The 26,431-nt window shown below is 40.2% G+C and overlaps 1 protein-coding gene and 1 pseudogene across 7 annotated transcripts in view; both read left to right on the forward strand.

The window, feature by feature from the left end:
* The first annotated feature begins 935 nt into the window (after positions 1-935).
* OSBPL8 (oxysterol binding protein like 8) overlaps positions 936-26,431 on the forward strand; it is a 211,050-nt gene continuing 185,554 nt past the window's right edge. For 3 of the 6 annotated variants that reach the window (XM_081129025.1, XM_081129037.1, XM_081129029.1), the window contains exon 1: positions 1,073-1,172. The gene's annotated coding sequence lies outside the window, so the exon portion shown is untranslated. Of the gene's footprint in view, positions 1,173-26,431 lie in introns of all 6 variants that reach the window. The other 3 variants (XM_081129028.1, XM_081129036.1, XM_081129032.1) reach the window with 3 other exon arrangements.
* LOC308553257 (ATP synthase subunit gamma, mitochondrial pseudogene) lies at positions 19,188-20,097 on the forward strand (annotated as a pseudogene). Its single transcript has one exon. The product of its transcript is annotated as an ATP synthase subunit gamma, mitochondrial pseudogene (transcript).

Below are 26,431 nucleotides of genomic sequence, written 5' to 3' on the forward strand. Positions count from 1 at the left end.
AAAGGAAATGTAATGTAGTATGTCTATGGATCAGATAAGATTTATATTTGTGGCCACAATAATGTAATTATTCAATGTTAATTACATCATTACAAATAAATACTAATTTAATTAATATAGGCTATATAACTATATTTTAGGCATGAGAATTATAAAATATATTTTTATTGATTTCAGAGAGAGGAAGGGAGAGGGAGAGAGAGAGAAACATCAATGGTGAGAGAATCATTGACAGGCTGTCTCCTGCACGCCCCCTACTGGGGATCAAGCCCAAAACTCGTGAACCTGCCCTGAACAGGAATCAAATCGTGACCTCCTGGTTCATAGGTTGACATTTAACCACTGAGCCATGCCAGCTGGGCATAAAAGCTATATTTTTGAATGGAGAGGGGAGGGTAGTGAGAGAGGATTCAATTCTCATTTTTCATAATAGAAAGTTTCTTAGTATCAGCTGAGAGATGTATGTAAGAGCCAGACAGATGAAGATCAAAGTAGCAGCTTCCCTACTAAGAGACAAGATTTGGGTCAAGAAAGATTTCAGAGGAAGTGATCCTAGGAAGTAGAGTGAGGTTGTGGGAAAGAAAGATAGGGAAGAGAGAAAAGATAGTAAAGAATGTGTCAATGGGGGGGGGGCAAAAAAGAAAAAAGACTGTGTCAATGAGTTCATTCCCCCTGGAGACCTTCTGAGAAGCTGTGTGGAGCCCACCTTAGAATTGTCCACCAGAGAATGGGGAGGCTGGTCCCACTAGGTGAAGATGGTGTTGCCTCCTCTCTCTTTCTGCATCTGATTCCCGGGGTAAAACTAAGAGCAGCTGTGGTGCCAGAGAAATCCCTCCTGTGGAGGAACAAAGAGATGCAGGGACTGTCAGTCGGATGGGAGCTGTCACTACCACCTCAGGATCACAGGCAGGTGGCTTAGGGGTGGGCGGTCGTGCGGAGTGGGTGTTAACAGCTCCTGTCAAACAGAAGCTTCGTTGAAGCAGGGAGGCTGAGCTTCCTAATGTTTCAGCTTTGAGTTTGGCTGACTTCGCCACTTCCTCAGTGGCCTCAGGGGCAGGGCAAACCCAGCCCCAGGACACTCGGAGTGAAAAGGCAGAGCAGCAGGCGGCTTGCAGGAGGCAGTGCTCCCCGGAGAAGAGCAAGGGGCTGAGGTGGGCCCTCTCACCGGCCAGGTAAGTGAGTCCTCCCGAGGAGGGATGCGGGAGCGGCCAGGGCGGGAGGGAGGGACACATCCAGGCGGAAACCGAAAGGCAGGAGAGTGGAGGGCCCCACGGAAACGAGCCTGTAAAAGCTGCTGTGGCTCCTCGGCGGCGGGCACGTGGCAGGTTGTAGGCCTGCGGGAGGTGGTAGATGGATGTTTTTCTCCTTTCCTCTCTCTCTAAAGTCAATAAAAACATATTTTTTTAAAAAGAAAAAAGTTAATACTGAAATTTAAAAACAATAACAGAAAATAGTGGTATTCACATAGTTCAGAACATCAAGGTTTATACCCCCCACATAGCTAAGAAATTTCTAGAGAAGCTCTCTGTTCGGGAATGGAAATGTGCACAAGGAGGAATAGAAGGACTGCTCTTTTTCACTGTAAACTTTATCATACTTTAATCTGCATACAGGTATTATTTTGATAAAATGTAAACAGTAACCTTTAAAAAATATACAGCAGACCCACTGCATTGAGGGGTGTGTGTGTGTGAAAGGTTTTTAAAATCTATATAGCAGAATAATCCTAATTTTTAAAAATTCTACACAGTTGTTACTTTTATAATCAGGAAAATGAAAATGCATACTAAAAATGCTTTGAAAAAATAAATAAAGCAGAGATGAGTTGGACTCACTATAGGTTGCTTCTATGTATTAAATATTTGTTATTATTTTAATAATTAATTCTAAGAAGCAACAAGTGAAAATAAATTTAAGGACACAAGTAGTTATACTTGCTAGTCCAAACATCCCTGCTTGGTTGAAATGTCCGGGGCCCATCGGGATGTAAATAATACTAGTGAGGTACCCATGTGAAATGCAAGAAACTCTGGATTTGGAGTTTTAAAAAAACTGGATTGGAGTTCTGGCTCTGCCACCCACTAACTCTGTGATGCCAGTTAAGGTCTTTAATATCGCTGAGCCTGGTTTCCCTCTGTAACAAGGAGACAATAGCACTGGCCTCAGAGGATTATCATGGAGATGAAGTGAAATAATGTGTGAAAGCACTGTGAACACCTGTATAAATACAGGTACATATTTGGAAGCTCTTTTCTAAATATTAGATTTTAAAGCTGAAAGGCAAATTATAGATAACATATTAAAAGAAAAGTTATAAGGGAACATTTAATAATTAAAATTTCACTATAAAATACATTTTAACATAAGGTATATTGGAAGATAAATATAACAATCACTAGGTGCTGGCTAGTACCTTGGCACACTTATAACAGTCTTAAGTTTTTCACCTTACAACTTGTTTATCTGATTATAAAAGTAACACATGCCTATCAATATACCCTCAAATATATCTTCCACAAAATCCCTTTTAATGGCCACAAAACATTTCATTAATCAGCTGTGCAGTAATTTAACATCTTCCTATTAAATAGGCTGTTCCCAACTTTTCAGTATTAAAATTAACTGGGTTCAATATGCCACTACGTAAATTGTGGCATCCTGACTCATAATGGCCTATTTACTCATCTGTTTCCCACACTGGACAATACACTTTGTGAGGGACTGTTCCTTTTTTTTGCCATTGTTACTCAGTGTCTAGTAGTTTGCCTGGTATACAATATCTACATGTATAAATATGTGCTTGTGAATGAACAAAGGAATGTATTAATGAATACTAGGATTTCCCCACAGAATTCCAGGGTATTGCAGGTGAGCCTAACAAAATGAGATAACCTTTATGAAGTGCTCTGTGTGTTTTAAACTTTATCTTTCAGTCAGCATTATGTTTACTGTTTTTTTATTGTTACCATAAACCAGACAATAAGAAAAAAGATGCTTGAGAGGCGGGCGTGGGGCCTGGTGGAGGAGAGAGGGGAGCAACACAGCTCTTCCTCCCCTAACACTGGCAAGCAGGCTGTTTAGAGCCCTTTGTCTGCCTCCGAATGGACAAAAAGCTTTCATCTTAACAGGATCCTCTGCTGGCAGTGCAGTAAGTAGCTGCTTCAAAGCAGGAAGGAAAAAGAGAAAAAGGAATGGCTGTGGGGGAGGGGAAATTATGGAAGGAGAACATTTTTCTCAATTTCTGCTTAACGTATGAATTAGAAATAAAGGGGAGTATGCAGAATTCAGTATTGACTACCTTTGTATTTATAAGTTCTATACTTGAGGCACGTCTGCTAAAATCTGGATTAGTATGCTGTCCCAGAGGAACACACTGAAACCACTCGAGGTTAGAAAGCCTTGGAGGCAGTGTGTATATTACAGGAGTGCTATACTGGGGTGATTTCTGGTTTAAAATGGCACAAAGGAAACTTTGGGTGATGGAAATATTTCCTATCTTGTTTGACCTGGTGGTTACAGGGGTGCATACAATTGCCGTAATGCTACAAACTGAACAGTTAATATCTCTGTGCACTTTATTGAATGTAAATTATACCTCAGTTTAAAAAATCTATTTCATAACAGTTTTTTCTGGTTGCAAAAATAATATGCATTCATTCTAGAAAGTTTAGAAAACACAGATAAGCACAAAGAAGGAAATAAAAATTACCAGAATTTTTACTACCAGAGAAAATCACCCTTAACATTTGGGTCATTGTTTCCATTATACCACAATTCTAGTTTTGAGGCTACACAAGAAAGCAATGGTTATCACGATATGGACATATTCGACTAATGACCTGACCACTTATAAAATTAGGCCCCACCCAAACATCCTTCAGCTCCCATCCCCATCCGTCCTGTCAAAGAGCCTGTCAGGCAGCTGTTCCCTGAATGTTGGGTATAAACACCCACACATATGATGGGAGTTGAAACAAAGCGGACAGGGACTTTTTTAAAAACAAGATGTCTTTCATGAACCCAGTGAACACAATGTTGGAAAACTACTGGGTCATGTAAAAGCCACTGAAAAGCAAGAATTAGACGTGACGTGCATTTACCAAGAAAAAATAAACAGGGGTGATGCTACACACTTCAAAGGAGAATGATCTCATTATCAAAGATTCAAAAAAGCCCTCTGGAAAATAAAAAAGCCCTCAAGTTATTTTTGTTACGAAAGTCAAACATACGGTGGTGACGCATGTTACATCATACTATCATACCATTTTGTTCAAAAGAAAAAGGCAAAATATCAATATTTAAGAAGCTAATTCCAATCAAACACTTTAAAAATTATTTTTTATAACAGCTTTTCAAATATTAATGTGCACAAGACTCACCTGGAAATCTTATTAAAATGCGAATTATGATTCAATTAGGTTGGAGGAGGGGCTCTAGATTCTGCATTTCTAACAAGCTCTGAGGAATGCTGGTGTAGTTAGTCTTTGGACCTGACCTTGAATAACAAGACTGTAAAATTGTAATTTAACTGGAGTCACTTTAAATTGCCTTTACTCAATATTAATTATCCTTCAGTATTGAGAAATGTCTCCCTATCCTTCCAATTATTTCTAATTTAACTGCTCCAGACATATGTTATAAGTGGTTCTCGAATTATAAACATTACCTGGAGGGCTTGTTTAAACATAGATTGTTGGACCCTGCCCCCAAAGTTTCAGTTGGTAAATCTCGGGTGGGGGTCTGAAAATTTGCCTTTCTAACTAGTTCCCAGGTAATGCTAATCCTGCTGGTCTTGGGACCATACTCTGAATCACTGGCTTGAATGATTGCAAATAACTTCCAGGGAGTTGCTTACAACACCTGAGTTATACATTCTGTAACATTTGCAAAACAAAGAGGAAAACAGAAATTGTACAGATCATATGAACAAACCCCAAACATTTAACTATCTGAACATTCCTTGTATTTACTGAACTCAGTAATCCAACTCGTTGCCCAAGGGTTCAGTTTGGGCATACAATTTCTTTGTATGGATCCTTTCAGGTAATCTCTCGTTTTGAGACGATTACTACTTTATTAAAAGCAGATAATAGAACTTGTAAATCCACTCACTGCATATGTAACCTGCAAAACAACGCAATAGACAAAAAATGAACAGATAACTTAAACCGTCACTAAACTCTTTTGCTTTGAGGAATCTCCACTCACTATCCTGCAAACCTTTCCTCACTACTCTTAGTGTTGTTATTCTGTAGACAATGTAGTCACCTGACAGCATTCCATCTGACACACAGGTTTGCTGTTGGCCCAGAAGGCTATCTTGCAACCCCGTGTCAGAAGCCCCAGGAAGAAGCTGAGTTTGTAGTGGTTAAGTACTCTGGCTCTACAGCCAGATAGTCTAGTTCAGACACTGACTCCACCACCTACTGTAAGCTCTGTGCTCTTGAGCAAGCGACTGCTTCACTCTATGCCTCAGTTGCCTCGTCTGTAAAGTGGGAATAATAATATAGAACATATTTCAGTGTCATTGTGAAACTCAACTAAATTAATATGGGTAAAAGCATTTAGAACAGCTCCTGGCACAAATTCAGAATGCAGTAAACAGCTACTTTATTATATCCTGAACATTGACTTGAAAGTGGGAAGATCTGGGTTTGTCACTAATCAGTTTTATGACTTTAGACAAGCCATTTAACCTTTCTGAACTTAATCTGCAAAATGGCCCTCTAATTCCTGACTTGCCAAACTCACAGAGTTGTGATTTCAAATAAAATAGTACATGTAAATGTGCTTTGAAAATCTGTAAAGCACTATAATTTTATTCTCTTATATCTTAATGTATTTATATTATACAAAATGTTCCATAATATAGAAACATGAAGCAGATAGTATTCTTGGCAAATACTTTCTTTTCTTACATTTTATAACCACTCATTTAGCAATTTATTTTGAACTTTTTCTGAGATTTAAAATAAAACTCACTAGATTAAATTTTTTAAAGAATTCTTTTCTCCATTAAAAAATAAAGTAAAACTTCTGGCCATCACCAGCCTTCTAGCTGTTTGGTGTGGTATAAAGAGTGTGAGCTTTCAAGTGACCATCAGTAGATGAGTAGGTAAAAAAGCTATGACAGCCCTAGCTGTTTTGTTTCAGTGGTTAGAGTGTCAGCCCACAGACTGAAGGGTCCTGGGTTCGATTTCAACCAAGGACACGTACGTTGGTTGAAGGCTCCACCCCAGTAGGGGCGAGAGCGGGAGGCAACCAATCAATGTGTCTCTCTCACATTGATGTTTCTCTCTCTCTCTCCCTTCCACTCTCTCTAAAAAACAATGGAAAAAATATCCTCGGTGAAGATTAAAAAAAAAAAGCTCTGATACATTTACACAATCGAATACCTCTCAGCCATAAAAAAAGGAAATCTTACCTTTTGCGACCTCATGGATGGACCTAGAGAGTATTATGCTAAGTGAAAAGGCCAGTGAAAATACCATATAATTGCATTTATATATGGAAGATAATGAACAAAATAAACAAATAAAATTAACAAACAAACAAAAAAGAGTGTGGGCTTTGAGAACAGAGGACCAACCTGAGTCCCATGTGATCTGTGTGACCTTATTATGAGTCACTTAAGTGCAAACAGGGGTAATAGTGGCTGCCCAGCCCACCTCCCTCTGGCAGGATATGGAGAGGACCTAAAAAAATACATTTTCACAGTTACCATGAGTTAGAAATAATGTCACATATGCACCTAGCCTAGGAATTGATATTTTTTATTTTTTTAGTAATAGACTAAATAGTTACTTCTTTAGGCTTTGCAGGCCATATATCTCTGTCACAACTACCCAACTCTGCCATTGTTGCATAGTGCAACCATAGAAAAGTACATATGTAAATAAATGGTCATGGCTGTGTTCTAATAAAACTTTATTTGTGGACACAAGTTTTATTTTTATATAATTCTCATGTGTCATGAATACTCTTTTTTTTCTTTTTTTCCAAACCACTTAACTGACCATTCTTAGCACAAGAGCAGACAGCAGGCTGAAGTTGGCTTGTGGGCCATAGTTTGCAGGCCGTTGGTCTAGTACAATGCCTAGCATGTAGCAGATAATAGTAGTTAATATTAGGCTAATATAGAATTCCTTTAGAAATTGTAAAAATCATCAGATATAATAAATTGGCAACTTTCTGGACCTCCATCATGCGGTAAAGACTATCAGCTGTTGTCCTATCATCACACTTGTCCTCTCTCAGTGCCTTAGTATATAATTCGTCAGGAATTGTGGACTTTGCATCATCAAGCATTGAGCTGAACTCTTACTAAATCTTTGACATGTCAAAATTTAATTCCTTTTTTTTCAATAAAATATTAAGGATTTTTAAAGTAAAAAAGTAATACTCACCCTAGAACTTTTAGAAAATAAAGAAAAGTGGAGATAATAAGGAGGATCTTATAATTATTATTATCCAAAGCAGCTCCTGCTTAGTTATGTTTCTAACCTCTCATTTTGATGGTCATTTTCTTTATTTAGGAAAAAAAAAAAAAAGAAGAAAAGCAATCTATCATCTGTCGGCATTACATCATTTTCTTTTTCCATAGTTTGGTTTTGGTTTGTTTTTAACTGCAATTGTTTTGTTATCCTCAATTTCAGCTGGTTCTTCACTGTAATAATCTTCCTTAGCTTTTTCTTTCATACGTGTTCTTGGTGTTGTATCATCAGCATATATCTCAGTTCTCTTTAGCCACGTGTGTTTCTTTAGTATTTTCTCCCTCATCAGCTTTATGTGATTGTAACTTCTTATAACCCATGTTTCCTAGCCACACCAAACTAGGGATAAAGTGGAACCATATTAACAATAATAAATAGTACTTTGTCAGGTGTGTCGGGTAAGGGCTGATAGGTCTCGGTATCCCATCCATGACCCCGACCATCTGGCTCGGTCGCATGATGGTGACCTTATGTAATGATGATTCATCAGAATGCAACTGCGCATGCGACATTCGCTCACCTGCTTGCTAAATAGTCTATACAACCAGCACTCTACATGATAAAGGTGGAATCGTTCTCTCGATGTTGGCTCCACAGGCCTTCTTTACACTGAGGATCTCACCTCCGAAACACCCCTTGCAGCCTTCCTCTCCTGACATACTTTTTCTGGTTTTCATCCCAAACCTCTATCATGGGACCTCTAGCAACCTGCAAAGTTGCATCCAGTTGTCTCCAGGAGGCTCTAAGATGGTATGACACAGATGCTTATAAATGAGGCATCTCAGTTCTCACCTGTGTCTGCCATGATTCTTTCCTACCCTGGCCCCCTTTTCTTGGTATCTGTTGCCCAAGCCTCTGTTTCCCATGAAGTCACTTGATAGTGCCAGACCACTGCCACTATTGCGGTGATATCTATGCTAAAGGTGTTGGCTTCTGAAACTACAAACTACTAAAATCCCTCCCACTCTTGGATAAAAATACTATGGTACATTTATACCATGGAATACTGTGCAGCTGTAAAAAATAAGGAGAGTATTATCCTAAGCAAAATAAGCCAGTCAGAGATAGACAATATCACATGATCTCACTCATATGTGGAATCTAATGAACAAAATAAACTGATGAAGAAAATAAATCCAGAGACACAGAAGCATGGAACAGACTGAGGAATCTTAGTGGGAAGGCGGGGGTGGGGGAGTGGGTGGGGAGAGATTAATCAAAGAACTTATATGCATAAATGTATAACCCATGCATACAAACGATAGTATGGGGAAGGCCTGGGGGTGGGGTAGATGCAGGATGGAGAGGATCAAAGGGGGAGAAAAGGGGACATCTATAATACTTTCAACAATAAAGATAAATTTAAAAAAATAAAAATAAAATAAAATCCCTCACATTCTTGGAACTGGTTTCCACTGCTACTGGGTGATGCAGGCTGGCTTCTATTGCTGTCACAACCATCAGGGTTGGTCTCCTTTGCAGACTCTTTGAATGCTGAAGTCGAGGGGAGGCAATTTTTAGAGTCAGTGCAACTGAGGCCATGCTGCCCCAAAACAGGATCAAGGCTTTTCTCCTTTGTGTGTTAGCTTAACAGATGAGTAGCAAAATAGGATTGTCCTGTGATCCTAGTACTTTACATAGTTTATTGAAATAGAGCTTCCATTTCTTGTATTCTACTCTCCCTAGGACTCTAACATGGGCTTATAGAGGCTGGGCCAAAGGCTAAATCTGAAAGACAGCCATCATGCTTTACTTTCTAATTGGCCCTCCCCTCTGGCCAGTTATTGGCCTAAACCTAAAAACTCTACTTTTGCCCAGCTGGGCATGGCTCAGGGGTTGAGCCTCAACCTAGGATCCAGGAGATTGTGGTTCAATTCCCAATCAGGGCACATTCCCGAGTTGCAGGCTCGATCATGGGTTGGGGTCGTGCAGGAGGCAGCCGATCAAAGACTCTCATCATTGATGTTTCTGTTTCTTTCTCTCCCTCTCCCTTCCTCTCTCTGAAACTAATAAAGATATATTTTTAAAAAAGAGCCCTACTTTTTCTTCCTTTAGTATAAATTCTTTCCCAGGAGACTCCTTTTCTCCTCAAGCACAATAGTGGAGGACTCATGCCCTAACAAACACATGCAGGCATGTCTGAATGCCAAAGGTGATTAAAATTTAGGTTCGAGCCAGAATCCTCCACTCCATCAGAATTTCACCCCTCATTCTTTCTGTCTTCTTAATCTGTCCATTTTCAATAATATTGGCCATAAAACCATAGTTATCTTTACTGTGGGCTTTTAGAAATCTGTTTTCCTAGGACAAAATTACAGAGTCAACCATGAGAAGGATGCAATGCACGGGCACTGGTCTGAGGATGCATGCGGGAGGCCACGCGAAAGAGAATGCAGGAGGCCTCTAGAAGCAGAGAGTGGCCTCTGGTGACAGGCAGCACAAGAAACAGGGACCTCAGTCCTACAACCACAGCAAATGCATTCTGCCAAGGACTATAGCAAGCTTGGAAGGGGAACCTGAGCATGAGACAAAAACACAACCAGTGGACACCTGGGTTTTAGCCTGAGACACTGAGTGGAAAACCCAGCCAGTTCCTTCTAGACCTGCTCTGATCTACAGAACTGAGAGACAACAAATTTTATCCCCGGGGGCAGGAAAAGCCAGTGATCCACGCTGTTGGATTGAGGCGAGGCCTCAAAGCCCTTTCCTGCCCCTGATCCCTAAGTGGATTTGGTCTCTTTGGATGGACTGGCCAGGAGAACATTTTATTTAGAATTGCTAGCCCCTTAGTCTTCACTGGACACTACAGCCACTGTCACACTAAACTTGGTAATGGGCCCCAGGAAATCTCCTTCTCTGGTTCCCAGCTCAGCCCAAAAGAGGGACCCGGGCCCGATTCCAGCGTCCGTGGAGACCAGAGTCCCCCAGGCTGCTCCAGAGGCGAAAGTGAGACCCGGGGCGCCCCCTCTGTCCTGCGCAACTCTGCTCCAGCCCAGAGGCCGCCTTAGGAGGGGACCCGCTGCGCTCAGGCTCCTCTGCTCCCTAGAAAAATCTGGCCACGCGTTCTGGAGGACCCCAGCTGATGAAAACCTTCGCCTCCGCGTGCCAAGGAGCATCTCTTTGATTTCCATATTTTGGAACTTTCAGCTGTTACAAGGGACTGAAAACCGGCTGTCTTTTGGGGCCCCTTTGGAGGACTTGAAAACAAAGGAGTGTGAGGCCGGAAGAGACAGCCAAGAGAGAGAGGGACAGGCAGGGCCGAGACCCACAGAGGAGGAGGCAGTAGGGAAGCCCCGCCCTGGGAGCTGGGCGCCTCCACAGCGCCTGCCGGCGGTGGGCCTGGGGACCGCAGCTCCTCGCTCCGGGCGCCCCCGCCCTTTACAGATCCGCCCGAGCCCGCTCGGCGGGAGATGCAGAGCTGCTGGCCCCGCCTTGGTTCCCGCGGTTTCCTTTCCCGGTTCGCACGGAGGGATGAGCTGGGTTAGGTTGGTTTCCAAGTGAGTGGCAGCCAAGCCTGGAGTCTCGTCGGCTCCCTTGGAGATCACTGCCGGGTAGAGAAATGCATCGAAGCTTTGGGGCATATGTAACTTAGTTAAAAATTTATACTAAGTGAAAAAAATTTTTTTTCTATCTATGACCTTCCAAAGTTCATAATTTGTATTTTGAATTTAAATTAGTATGGAGTCATATGTATCAAGTAAATATTCTGGCTTTTGTGTGATGTGTAAAACTGTCTTCCACTGTAAAACTCTTAAATTTTTTATTGGGACAGTTTTGAAGTAAGAAATTGGATCGTTACTGCCTTTTTAATAAGATGAACAGATGAGCTAATAAACTCCCAGATCCTCCCAGCCTCAGAGATTAGTGCTAATTAAAGAGAATTACTTTACTTTCCCCAGGAGGGTCCACGAATCATTGAAAACTATCTCGGATGTAACTTAAATAAAATCAGTTCTCATCACATCCAGTCTGTAAGCAGCCTTCAAGAGCTAACACTCAACGATTTTATATATACATGCCAGGCATAGTCTACAAGTTTTACATGTGTTTACTCATTTAATCCTTACAACAGGCCTCTGTAATATCCTGGATCTCATTTTACATATGGGGAAAATTTAGACAGGGAAAGATTAAGTAGTCTGTTCACTCACTCAGCCAGTGAGTGGGATTTGAAAGCAGAAATCTGAATGAAGGCAGCCTGCTCCACAAGACATGCTCAGAACACTATGTTTATACTGCTCCTAATAGAAGAGAAACACAAATGGTAAAAATGCTTGACAAGAAATTTTTTTTAAATGTTTTTATTGATCTTTTAGAGAGAGGAAGGGAGAAGGATAGAGAGAAACATCAATGAGAGAGAGAGACATCCATCATCAGCTCCCTCCTGCACCATGGAGCCCACAGCCCAGGCATGTGCCCTGACCGGGAATTGAACTGGTGACCTCTTGGTTCATAGGTCATTGCTCAACTACTGAGCCACACTGGCTGGGCTTCATAAGAAATTTAAGTATTTATATTTCTTTTGGGGGGGAAAACCAACAACAAAGGAAAAATTATGTAACAGGAATTAAACTGTCTTAAATATCATCATGACCTACCTGCTTCCCAAACATTTTTCTTTCTTTTTCTTAAAAAAAAAAAGTATTTTTTTTAAAAATTGATTTTTAGAGAGAGAAACATCCATGTGAGAGAAAAACATCGATCAGTTGCCTCCCATACATGCCCTGAAGTGGGGTCAAACCCTCAACCTAGGCATGTACCCTGACCGGGAATCGAACCCACAACCTTTTGGTGTACGGGACAACGCTCCAACCAACTGAGCCACCTCGCCAGGGCCCAAACATCTTTCTCATCCCAACAGCTGCTCCCCAAAAATATTCAACTTAAACACTATTCCTACCAGAACTCAGTTTTTCCTCTGCCCTCTCACCTGTCCCCACACCTCTTTCATATCTCTTCTGTCCTTTCACTTCCAGGTCATTCATTGTTTTTAATGGAAAATACATAAAGAAGAAGATAAGCAGTTATCCAATTCCCACCATCTGGAATTAACTATTGTTAACATCTTTACATATTTTTCTTTCAATCTATTTTTAAAGTAATTCTATTTTTTTTTTGCAAAAATTATACATGCTTGTGCCCGGCCGGTTGAGCATCGACCTGGGATCCAGGCGATCGGGGTTCCATTCCCGGCCAGGGCACATGCCCGGGTTGTGGGCTCCATCCCCAGTCGGGGGTGTGCAGGAGGCAGCCAATCAATGACTCTCTCATCATTGATGTTTCTATCTCTCTATCCTTCTCCTTTCCTCTCTATGAAATCAATAAAGATATATATTTTTAAAAAATTATACGTGCTTGTTATATACAAAATTCAAATGATATATGAAAGTACAGATATGTAAAAATTTGAAATATCTAAAATTCAAAGATAACTTTTAACATTAGGTAAATGTTGATGAAGTCTTTTTTTTTTTTTTTTTGGTATATCTACAGAAAAAAAAGGATATATATATAAATATGCTTTTATAAAACCAAACTCTTAAGGCTATTTTTATTGAAAAGTATTCAACTTAATAGTGCATGAATTTAATGAAAGAAAAATATATTTTAAAAATGAAGGTAATTTGTTGGTGGGAATACAGATTGGTGCAGCCACTGTAGAAAACAGTATGGAGTATCCTCAAAAAATTAAAATTGGAACTGACTTATGACCCAGCAATTCCACTTCTGGGAATTTATCTGAAGAAACCTGAAACACTAATTCAAAAGACTAGATGCACCCCTATGTTCATTGCAGCATTATTTGTAATAGCCAAGATTTGGAAGCAGCCCGGGTGCGCATCAGGAGATGAGTAGTTAAAAAAGCTGTGGGACATTTATACAATGGAATACTACTCAGGCGAAAAAAGAAGGAAATCTTACCTTTTGCAACAGCATGGATGGACCTGGAGAATATTACACTAAGTAAGCCAGTAGGAGAAAGTCAAATACCATTTTACTTATATGTGGAATCTAATTAACAAAATTAAACAAACAAAATAGAAACAGACTCATAAATACAGAAAACAGACTGACAACTGTCAGAGGGCATGGTGTTTGGGGAGCTGGGTGAAAAAGGTGAAGGGATTAAGCAAAAACAAATAAAAAAGCTCAGAGACAGAGAAAAGAAAATGAAGGAATTGTTGACTTTCCAATCAAATTGTTTACCACAAGAGCAATACTTTTTGAAAAGAATCCTCTACGGCTAAAGTGATAATAATAATAATAATAATAATAATTAAGCTAAAGAGATAAACATTTGGAATGATTTTTTAAAAATCAAATTTGTTAAGGTGTAATTTGTAATACAATGCATCCATTTCAAGTTTGATGACTTTTGCCAAATGGATCTACCCACATAACCACCACCCTGTTCAAGAACATTTCCATTACTGCAAAGTGGCCTCTTGTGCCCTTTGTAGTCAATCCCCACCACAACTACCACTCCCTGTCTTGGCAATCAATGGTCTAGATTCTGTCACTATAGATTAGTATTGTTTGTTCTAGAAGTTCACATAATGAACCATACAGTATGTACTCTTTCCATCACTCAACATGGTGTTTTTGAAATTAATCCATATTATTGCCCTATAGCAGGAATTTTTTCCATTTTATTGCAGAGTAGTATTCCATTGAATGCATGTATCACAATATATCCATTCCTCTCTTGGTGGACATTCAAACTGTTTCCAGTTTGGGAACTATTACAAAGAGTGCTGCTGTGAACAAGTTCCTTTTGTGGACATATGTTCTATAAATTCCATTTAAATTTTTTAATTCTCTAATACTAACTTATTTTGTGAATGGAACATCTATTAACAAAGTTCACTCAAATGTGACAAAAGCCTGAAGCAGAAGTCTATACTTTTCTCTATGCTGTATTTCATAATGTAAACAATAATATAAACAGAGCCACTTTAGAATGGAGCCAGAGCTGCCATGCCAGAGAAATTGCCTTGCACGTCTTATGCCTCAAATCTTTGGAATGTTAAAACAGGGCAAAATAATCTTTGGACTGGACCTAAAGCAACTGTGTGCCTTGCAAAAGAACTGTTTGCAAAAAATAATAAGAAAGCAGATATTATGACTACTGGACTGATAACTACCAGACCGAAAATGAAAAACACTGTTTAGAATTAACATCACTACATTATGTTATCTGTGCCAATATAAATGCCTTCCTTCCAGTGATGTAATTGTTCCCCTTCCCTTTCTCATCAACACCCATTGCCTTCGTCTCCTAACTGGAACATTATTTGTGCTTCTGCCTGGATCAATGATTCCCAAATAGCTATATTCTTATTGATCTCAACTAAGTGCTTGTTCGCCACTCAAAAAAAAAAAAAAAAATCTGTTTTTCTAAAATCTCACATATGTTTTTGTAGCGAGCATCTGTTGTTTTTGCATGTCGCCTCAAGAACATTACTCCATCAATTCTGCCTTTACTCTCCTACATCATCAGTTCTTTCCCCTCTCCCTTGGATCATTCTGTTAACATATAAAATTTTCCCACTTAAAAAAAAAAAATCTCTTGATATCCCTCTTCTAGCTACTGTCCTATTTCTCTGCTCCCTTTTATTGCAAAACACATGGAAACAAACTGTGTTGTTGTTATTTATTTTAGTAATCTTCAAATTCCTTTCTCAGTTTCTCTTGAACAGACTCCAGTGGGGTTTTTCCTTACCTTCATACCACTTAAACTGCTCCTGGCAAGGCCTCCACACAGTTAAATCCAAAGGTCAGTCCTTATTTTTATTCAACCTCTCTTCATTTGACAGAGAGATCTCTCCCCACTGGAAGCACTTTATTCTTTTTGTTTCCAGGGTGTCCCATCCTCTTGGATTGTCTCCTGTCTCGTTCGCTGATGCTTCTCAGCCTCCAGTCTCCTTGGCTGATTCTGCATCATCACCCTGCAATCTAAACACTGAAGTACCTCATTCTCGGGACTCTTATCTTCTGTATTCTCTTTCCTTCAGTGATCTCACCCAGGCTCATAGCTTGCAATACCCACTTTCATACTAATAACTCTCCAGCCAAGAACTCTCACCTGAATTCCAGACTAATAGATTCAACTGATCATAACATTTCCACTTTGAGTCATAATACATGTCTCAAATTTAGTATGTCTAGAATGAAACTCCTATTTCCTCCTACATACCACTTCCTCCCACAGTTTTCTCCGTCTCAGTTCATGGCAACTCCATCCTTCCAATTCAATATGGTGGCACTACCTTCACAATATATCCAGAGTCTGACCACTTTTAACCAAGTTCACTGTTATCAGTTTGATCTGAACTATGAACATCTCTACTCTGGATTATTGCACTATCACTTATTAATGTTTTCTTCTTTCGTTTTTAAATGTCAGCTAGATTAAGTCACTACTCTGCTCAAGCTCTTCAATGGCTTCTCAACTCAGGGTAAAATCAAAGTCAATCGCTTACAAGACATTTTACACTCTTTAACCCCATCTCCTACTTTCCTCTGGCTCACTGTGCAAGGCACAATCCCACATATGCACTGCAGTTTCCTCTCCCTCCTTACCCAGATATCTACAGAGTTCATTCTCTAATCTTCTTCAGTTCAAATGTCCTCTTCTCAGCAGGGCCTTCTCTGATAACCCCAGATAAAACTGTAGCACTCCTCCTCCCCAACAATCTCTATTCCCCTTCTCTGATACTTTCCTTCACAGCACATATTGTCACCTGCAACATTACATATTTCATTGCTGTAGCTGTTTCTTATCTCTCTCTCTCTCACCCCAACTGGAATGCAAGGTCCAGTAGAACAAGAATTTTTTCTATATTATTCACTGTTACATACCTAGAATCTAAAATAGGCCTACATAGGAATCTAATAAACAAAAGTAGACTGATGAACAAAATAGGTCCAGAGGCACAGAAGCATGGAACAGACTGAGGGATCTCAGTGGGAAGGTGGGGGTGGGGGAGTGGGGAGAGATTAATCAAAGAACTTGTACGCATAAATGCATAACCCATGGACATAGACAATAATGCGGTGAAGGCCTGGGAGGGGGGCGAGTTCATATGTGAGTTAGAGGGGATCAAAGGGGGGAAAATGGGGGATATTTGTAATACTTTCAACAATAAAGATTATAAATAAATAAATAATAAATAATAAATAAAATAGGTCTACATAGAGTAGGCCCTCAGTAAATATTTGTTGATTGAATAAATCCTCAGAACCTCTAATTCTTGTAGTAGCACCTTAATTTTCCTTCCCGGAACTATTCTTTCCCTTTTAGTCCATACGGTTTGATTAGTGCTGACTTTACCTCCTCAGTTTCAGACCTAGTATGTACTTGGTGTATTCCTACTGCTGTCCTCTATACAGGCCACATAACTGGGTTAGGGATAGGCCCATAACACAAGCCTGTCAAATGACTCTCAAATCCCAAAGTTTTGTTGAAACTATTGGGAAAGAGATGCTCTCTTTCTAGCGAAGTCACTAACCTTGTAGGACATAAGCTTCAAGCTACTGGAAGTCATCTTGCCACTGTGAGAGGTGAACCTGTCTTGAGAATGAAGTCAGCACACAGGAGTGCAAATAATAACAATAGGGAAATACTGATTCCTGATGCCTTCACTTTAAAACCTGCATCCAACTATGTCTGAGTCCATTTGAAATTGGATTCCTGCCACTGACACCTAAAAGGATACTAACAAATTCAGACTCGACTCCCAGTGTTCAACTCTAGTATGACTCTGCCTCTTTTTCTTGATGTTCTTATAGCTTCTGTATATGTCACTAACCAGTTTTTCCTTATTAGGCAAAGTCAAGTCTATAGTATAAGTTCCCTAATTGCTTCCTCAGTCTTCTGAGTAATAAAATTATCAAGAAGGCAAGTACAGAATTTTTCAAATTCTCTGCTTTTATTAGACTGGAACCTTTAATAGACATTGAAAGAGTTACAGTTCCTTCTGTGTAACTTGCTTCTGTGCCAGTTTTGTAACTGGAATTAGAAAAACAGCATCTAGAATGTCTGTCTGGTTAGGTAGCATATAGCATGCTCTGGCAATAATATCACTTGCATTTTCCCCTCTTTTATCCCGAGTAAAATTGTCTTCACTATCTCTATCCTTGGGTTTCTAGATCACCTCATAGGTGACATTTATGAAGTGAGGAGTCATTCAATGAATGCAAACTCTGCCTGGTACTTTTCTAGATGCTAGGAATATAAAGATGAAATTTTTCGTTATCCAACATTATATTGTCACACAGTAGGTGTTCAGTAGACATTTGAGTTAGTAAATAAGTAGGTACATTGATATGTAGAACTACTTGAATATTCATTGGATGTATGTCCTTTAACAAGATTTACCTTTCTGTTGACATATTTTAGTCCACTCTAACAAGTCTTAGTGGTGATGATAATAACAATGACTTAGATTTGCAAAGTACAACTGACAATATATGTAAAGTTTTATTTGTATTATTGTTACCAGGAAACCCTGGTGGGGTTCAGGCTGCCTGTCACTGTGTCCAATTCAACAGAGACAGGGTTGAATCATATAAGGGGTTTATTGAGAAGGCCAGCCAACTCAGAAGACAGGATGCTCAGGAGCATATGAGCATCCAAAAGCTGTCTTGAGGGATAGGGTTATATAGGAAAAAGGGGCAAACTGAGTCTGGGAATGGAATGCAGCTACATGCAGTCCTGGAAGTCCACAGACGTCATTCTTTTGTTCTTGGCGATATCTCAATGAGGTGATATCTTGACTCATTGTTGGGTAGGCCTGACCATGCATCTTGGTAGTCTAGATAATGATGATACCTTGACTCACAGTTCACAGCTGCATCACCTCCTTAATTGCTTTGTCTGGGATCAAGGGGAGTGTACGGGAGCAAAGGCCTAGGAGAAAGAAACTTAAGGAAAAAAGAAACTTAAATTCTTGCTCACATAAGTATATGTTCTATAATTTTATAAGTAGTATAATTATATTTCAGATTAATTCAACTGCTCAATCTTTGGATGGTTGTAAGTGCCCCTATCATTATCACTATTGAGTCAGTGGTCTCTAGGTGGGTAGGAACAAAGACTGATTCAAGCTAACTTAAATAGGAGGGACTGTACATAGCAATAAAAGTGTTGTCATATCAATAGAAGAATACCCACATGTAATTGTTGTACTAGGAAGTGCAGTTTTGGATTCTAGGCATTTCTGAGGACCTAACAGCAGGAATTCATAAATGTGACCCTTTTGCATTATTGTTAATTATTGTGACTGTGACATTCCACATGCCTGCTTCTTTCTCTTGTCCTCTGGGCGCTTGGCCACTACTGGTTCAAGAAGCCCATAGCCAGAGTCACAAAAGCATGATATTAAATGGCAATTGGGCCCGGCCAGGCGTGGCTCAGTGGTTGAGCATCGACCAGGAGATTGCGGTTCGATTCCCGGTCAGGGCACATGCCCGGGTTGCGGGCTCCATCCCCAGTCAGGGGCGTGCAGGAGGCGGCCGATCAATGCTGTTTCAACTCTCTCTCTCCCTCTCTCTTCCTGTCTCTGATTTCAATAAAGATATACTTTTAAAAAATAAAATGTGTCTGCCCACCTTCAGCAGAGCCAGTACCACCGTGTTTTCTCAGGCAGGTGTCATGGGGGTCTCGGCCTGGGCCTTGCAGCCGCAATGGATCCAAGTTTGAAATACGGCAACTTTGAAAGATATTACAAGGCAACTGAAGTAAATCAAAAACATCCAGAAAATTACCAAGACAATGAAAGTGGTAGCAGCAGCAAAATATGCCCTAGCCGAGATAGGGCTGAAACCAGCTCGAGTGTATGGAGTGGGATCTTTGGCTCTGTATGAAAAGGCTGGTATTAAGGTGCCTGAAGACAAGAAAAAACAGCTCCTTATCGATGTGTCCTCAGCTTTGTGGTGCTATCCATTCCTCTGTTGCTAAACAGATGAAAAGTGGGGTGGCTACACTCACAGCAGCCGGGAAAGAAGTTAAGATTGTTGGAACTGGTGATAAAATTAGGGGTATACTTCATAGGACTCATTCTGACCAGTTTCTGTTGACATTCAAATAAGCGGGAAGAAAACCCCCTACTTTTGGAGATGTGTCAGCCATTGCCCTGGAATTACTAAATTCTGGATATGAATTTGATGAAGGATCTATCATCTTTAATCGATTCAGGTCTGTCACCTCCTACAAGACAGGAGAAAAGCCCATCTTTTCTCATCACATTGCAAGTGATGAGAGCCTGAGTATCTATGATGACATTGATGTTGAGATGCTGCAGAATTACCAGGAATATACTCTGACCAACATCATCTACTATTCTCTGAAGAAATCCACCAGGAGTGAGCAAAGTGCCAGGATGACTGCCATGGACAATGCGAGCAAGAATGCTTCTTCGATGATTGACAAATTAACTTTGACCTTCAACCACACCCACCAAGTTGTCATCACAAAGGAGTTAATTGAAATCATCTCTGGTGCTGCAGCTCTGGATTAATGAAAATCAAGTTTTGTCCTCAGACAAGAGGTAAGGAAGGAAAATTCAGCCAGCTGATTTTGTTTTTAGCTTATTGCTGCCCTGGTCAGAAGAAATTATTGGTCCATTGTTTAAATGACTAAAGACAGCAAGATATTTGTAAATTATCTTACAATAAACAACTTAAAATAAAAAAATTAAATAAATAAAATTTAAAAAATAAAATGGCAATTGGTACTTAGTGTGGAAACCAGGGTGAATTTAAAGGAATTTAAATCTTACTTAAAAGGAACTATCAATTGTTGTCATGTGGGAATATAGATCTATTTTTGCCACAATATCTGACTTTTCACAAGAAGCTGGAAATCCTGAATGAAATTTCTTAATTCTTATTTTTTGAAGGGTAGCAACTAAGTAACAAACAAACAAAAAACAAAAACAAAAGAAAAAACTACATGGGCAAACCCTGTGTAGGCCTGTGCAAAAAGGGGTTAACACAGCAGGCCTAACTGCTTATTCTTAGAAAGGCCTTCTCACAAGTCTGACCCTTGGCTGGCATCTGGAAACTTGGACTGAGGAAAGTTCCCACCATTCTAAGAACTGATAAGAGTGACTCACAGAGCCTAAACTGTTTGTACAAACAACGTGGTTTATACTGAGCACCTGCTTCCCCCCGGGAGTCTGGAATTTTGGTGTGTGCCCAGCAGAGCCCGCTTACGTGGCCAGTTGCTGATAAAGACCTGGGTGCTGGGTGTCTAACAAGCTTCTTGGCTGGCAGCATTTTACATGTGTCGTCACTGCTTATTGCTGGGGCAACTGAGCATGTCCTGTGTGCATCCGTGGGACCCTTGAAAATTGCACCTGGTTTAACTTGTACTTTGCCACATATGCTTCTCCCTTTGCTGATTCAGTTTTGTATCCTTTGCCATAATAAATCCATTGCCATGAGTATAACTACATGGTCAGTCCTGCAATTCCTCCTAGTGAATCACTGAACCTGGGGGTAGTCTTGGGGACCCCTGACACAAGGCCAAACAAAACCTATCTTTGAGGCAAGTCTAACCCACAGGTATTACTTTTCAACTTCTAATCTACGAATGGTCGTGGGCTATATAGGCACCACCCCAAAATGGAGCATTTTTAATCCTCATCGGAGGATATTTTTTCCATTGCTTTTCAGAGAGAGTGGAAGGGGGAGAGAGAGAGAGAGAGAGATAGAAACATCGATGCGACTGGGCCCGAGATCCAGCGGCAACTGCTGCACATGCAGGAGACCCTTCAGTCCTTGGGCTGTCACTCTAACCACTAAGCCAAACCAGCTAGGGCATGTCCCATTATTTTTGGCAATGGCAGAGCCAAGGGGTACTTAGGGATTGCTGGCCCCATAATTTCATCAGTGTCCTCTCCTCAAGTCTTTGATAGTGACCTTTGACATTCCCTCTGTCTAATGTAAAGTGTTTTTGCAAAATCAGGATTAAGGCTTCTCTTCTAACCAGCCTGAAATCTCTAATTTATCCGAAGTGGAACTTCTGGACATGATATTATCTCCTGGTGACCTTTAGCAAGAAAATGATTCAAAACAGGAGGTTTACTATCTTTCCGAAAGCCCAGCCATGCTTTGAAATCCTCATTTCTCTAAACTGGATAGAATTAGAGGTGCCTCAATCTCACCTCCATAGTTTGCATCAGTCCAGGAGCAAGAGAACCCTGCAAGAGTCTGGCTTCTTGGCTCACTTACTTCAAGTGATGTTCTTTGTTGATAGTGTTCTTCAGGGTTTGTAGTATGAGGTTAGGGCCTGCCTTAGTTTCAGTCTAGAGTTCACTTCTCTAATGAGCTTCTTTCAGTTCCTCTTAGTGGGTACAGGGATAGGAAGGAAATATTTTTAAAACATGCTTTTACTGAAACCTTTCCTACCCTTTCATTTTACAAATGAAGAAATTGAGGGCTGGAGAGGTAAATTATCTGGTCAGATTCACACAACAGACTAGAGAACTGAGTCCTATTTGATAGACTAATGCCTTATTTTTCCTGTTTGGTTTAAGAAACAATATTGCAACAGTTTGAAAAATACTTTTACATTTTAAAATATTTGAAGCTTAAACTACATTACAGATTCAGTTAGTGGGTTTCCCCGCAGAAGTGAATTATTATTTAAATCAGGTTTTCTATGGGAAATGCATTTCTAAATCCAAGTATTCAATTTCCTTATTGTCTTAGTCAATAGGGGCCATTAAAATATTATAAAAACAACAGGTGTTGATTTCTCACAGTTCTGGAGGATGGGAAGTCCAAGATCAAGGTGCCAGCAGATTCAGTGTCTGGTGGGGACCCTCTGATTTGTAGACGGTTGCTTTCTTGCTATATCCTCATATGGGGAATTAGAGAAGGAAGCTCTCTGTTCTCTTCTTATAAGGGCACTAATCCCATCATGAGAACCTCACCTCATGACTTCATCTAAACCTAATTATCTTCCAAACGACACATCCCCAAATATCATTGCATAGGGTTAGGGCTTCAACATACGAATTTTGGAGGGACACAAACATTCAGTCCGTAGCGCTTATAAATCTTTGGAATAGCATGTAACACCTTGCAAAGATTTCAGGACACCAGTTGAATATTGTAGAATTCTTACATGGAAACAAAGCAATTCCAGGCCTTCCTCTGAAGGAATAGCTCATGCATAACAGATGAGGAGTGTAATGGAAGGAGAACAGCCCACTCAGTCGCCAGCCCTCGGTTTTAGTTGAGCATTCAGATCCATACTTTGAGTAACTAAAATTAGTTATCTCATTAACAGGCTCTTCTAATCATGCTCTCCTTAATTCTGTTTTGCTGTAGCACCTGCCTTCTATCAGGAGTGGCATGAAAGTTACAAATAAATTATTGTTAAGCCATTCGATAATATTAAGTTACATGAATGCTAGTTAATAATAACAGGGACAAAAGTTCACAAGTTGGGAGACATTTCCCCAATGATTTGCTATGGAGATGGGGGGGAAAGCTCATCTTCAAACACTTTGGGATTTCCATGAAGACAGTAATAAAAGCTACTAGAGCTACCATTTACTCAGTACTTACTGTGTGCCAGCCACAGCCCTGAATACTTTACAAACATGTTATTTAATCTTCACAGTGAGCCTATGAGGTAGGTGAGGAAACAAAATCTGAGAAAGGTTAGTACATTCCTGAAGTAACATAGCTAGTGGGCAGAAGGCCTGGGATTTAAGTCCAGGTCAGTCCAATGGCAAAGCTAGAACATTTAATCATCACTGCCATACAATTTGGCACTTTTTGGTTCCTGAACCCCAGGCCCATGTGCTTCTTACTCCTAACAAATCTGTTTCTTAGTGTTCCGGAAAATTAGGACTTGGCTATTGGATCTCTGCCTCTTCTTCCTTCTCAGACTGATATAGACTTTGGTGTGAGTCGATCTCATCTTTTCACCCTCAGCCATTCATGATTTTCTTATTTCTATTCTGAGTCTAGATCCCGTCGTCCCATGTCTGTGTGAAGTACATTCTTCATTCCATCTCTCTAACTGAGCCACTCACTTAAAGGAAAGTTTAAAGATCATACCACCCGCAGAGGCTTCTGACTAACGGTTCCCTGAGCTGCCCTTCCCTTCAGCACTTATTTATCATGTGGGTCTATGCTTGGCCTTTTTCTCATGTGTTTAGTTATCCTGTTGCATCTAAACCATCAACTCCTTGAAAATAATAATTATTGGGTAGTTTTGGCAAAAACATATATGATTATTAAAAATAAAGTTTAAAATTGTTAGAGTTTACATTTTAAAAAAATTAAAGAACTACATGACCTTTAAGTTTGTGTTTGGAGCTTTTTTGGTAAATATTATTCCATCATTACTCTATTACCAACAGAGTGGCAGAAAACAGTGGGATAGTAGATGTGAGCAGGCTTCAGACTTGCTTGAAACCTACAGGATACTTCTGAGGTTGGTCATTAAAGGTGATGCAGCTACTGTGTTCTTGGCTGGAAAGGAACACTCTCTTTTATAGCCCTGAACTGCCATATAAGCTGTCCAGGTATCCTGAGGCCATAAAGCTGTGAGAGCACCCAAACTAACTCACACAGAAAGACCGTATGGAGAAGCCCCGAGACCACATGAAGAGGGGGAGATGCGCATCCAGCCTCCAGTCCCTTCAGTCCTCCTTGCCCCTGCCTCGATCTGCTGTTACGGCTTCAGTCACTGTCAGCCATCACCAGCATCAAAGACCCTGAAGCCTGACTCACAGACACCATAAGCATAGTCAAATGATTTCTGTTGTGTTACTCCACTAAGTTGGAGGTAGTTTGTTACAGAGCAGTTGTAACTGAAACAGGCACATAAGTATTATTAAAAGAAATAAGGAAGACCTGGGAAGACCTGGGAGGGAAAGATCTAAAAATGAGAAAAGTTTGTGCTTTGGTAGTTTTTACAGAGCTAATTATATCATGTGTCATATAGAAAATGGATTTCTGTGTGTGTGTGTGTGTGTGTGTGTGTGTGTGTGTGTGTGTGTGTGTGTGTTTGCATGCTCAAGGGCGTTGTACAAAATTGGGGAGAGGGTACCAATCTGCATGCTCTACTTTGGGAACTCAGAAAAATAGGTTATCTGGAATATTCTATTTTTACTAGTTCTCTAAGGTCTAGCAGAAGAAAGTATGAAAAAGATTTGGGATGGAAATTAAGGTTCATATTATACCACGATTAATACTTACTACAAGACAGAGATGAAACAAAAACTGTATCCACACTGTCCGTGGCTTTGGGTTGTTGTTGTTTTTAAGCCAGTCTGACTATGTTACCCCACTCACTCTCAAAGGCCACCTTGAACTGGCGTTTGGAACAACCGCCCTGGAGCCTCTCTCATCTGCAGTCCTGGGCTTCATCCCGACCCCAGGTTCATCCTTTAGGAATACAGCACAGTGACTAACACTCCAGGTTCTAGAAAGCCTGCCCCGTTTTGAATTCTTGCTTCCTCATCTACTAGGTGTGTGGCCTTGAGAATCCAACAATTGGGAAGTTCTTTTTAAAGAGGGAAAAAAAATAAAAGGAATTATCTAGAGCCCACAGGCCCAGGAAAAAGAGGAGCTGATTAAGAGGAGCTTCAATGAGTGAGAGAGTAAAGGGATATAAATATACAGGGGTTACAAACTGTCATAAATAAACTTCATTCTGAACCCAGAAGTTAACATAGAAAAACAATGAAGGAAAGAAATCTCACTTTCTATGAAATCAGGAAGAGAGAGTTCTCTACATGGACTGGAAGACTATGAAGAAATAAGAGTCTGTGAATCAGGCTGCTTTTGTGTATATAATGTGTGCGCCAAGATCTCCCCACATACAACAGCTCTGTGCCTTAATTGCGATAGATAGACAACCTAGTATGGATCAAGAGTAATGAAGGAGAGAGAAGGCAAAGCCTGTTCTTCAGAAAAATATGGCAAAAACATAAGCATTTGAGAAACCCCCTGGGCAGCTTTAGTTTAAGGGACACCCCAGCCCGGTTTCAGTAAAAATACAAGACCCCAAATCATCAGCCCCCTTCTTTACTTTGTGTTGGCCGGGCCTGGACTATGTATCGAACAACCACAGAACCAAGCAGATCTCTCAAATTCAAGAGATGCCATTCAAGCACACAAGATAAGATAAATATCTCAGCATGCACCCAAAACTGAGCTTGCTTTTCTCACAAAATGATTTTACAGAGTGCTTTCTGCATCCCTAAGAGACCACAGAAATCAAATTATTTTTTCTTCCACCAGCATTCAAGCTCAGCCCCCTAGGACTCTGATAAGCAGTAAGTTTATGCTACAGAGACGACAACCCTCATCTTTTAATATTGTTTGGGAAGTAATAGAAAATAAAGACCCATGGAATTCAAATACTTATACCAGTAGTAGGAGATCAGTTAATGAAAATAAATTGGGTGATAGCAATAAGAATGGGTTTAAAATGGGAAGTAGTTGCAACCCCGACTGGCTCCCATTCAAGAGACAAAAGCTCTCACCCATTTGTCTGAATAAAAAAGCTGGGAGTGGTGGGTATGTTATTTATAGTGCACAAAGGGGAAAAGGCATTCTAAAAACTCTTCTTCTAGCTTAACAAAGAAACCTCACAAACATTTAATTACTTTTTGAAAAGGAAAGATGTCAGCTTTAATGCAATTACTAAGGGAGCAAATTATTAAGATAACCAGTTAGAATTGCTGACTGTTGGAGGAACTTCTCGGAGGACCCAGCAACAAGCTCTCCTCAAGCCTGGCTCTCTTTAAAATACTCCTTTGTGCAAATATCTTTCAAAGAGAGTTTTATAATAACAGAAAACAGTACAGGGTTATATATTTCTGCGTGTGTATAAGAAATACCTTTGTGCTGCCGAACACTGTCTGCTTCTCTGTAAGGGGAAAAGAAAGCCTCCTCTTTGCTTT

This window comes from Miniopterus schreibersii, assembly GCF_964146895.1.
Source record: "Miniopterus schreibersii genome assembly, chromosome: 2".
In the NCBI taxonomy this organism is placed as follows: domain Eukaryota; kingdom Metazoa; phylum Chordata; class Mammalia; order Chiroptera; family Miniopteridae; genus Miniopterus; species Miniopterus schreibersii.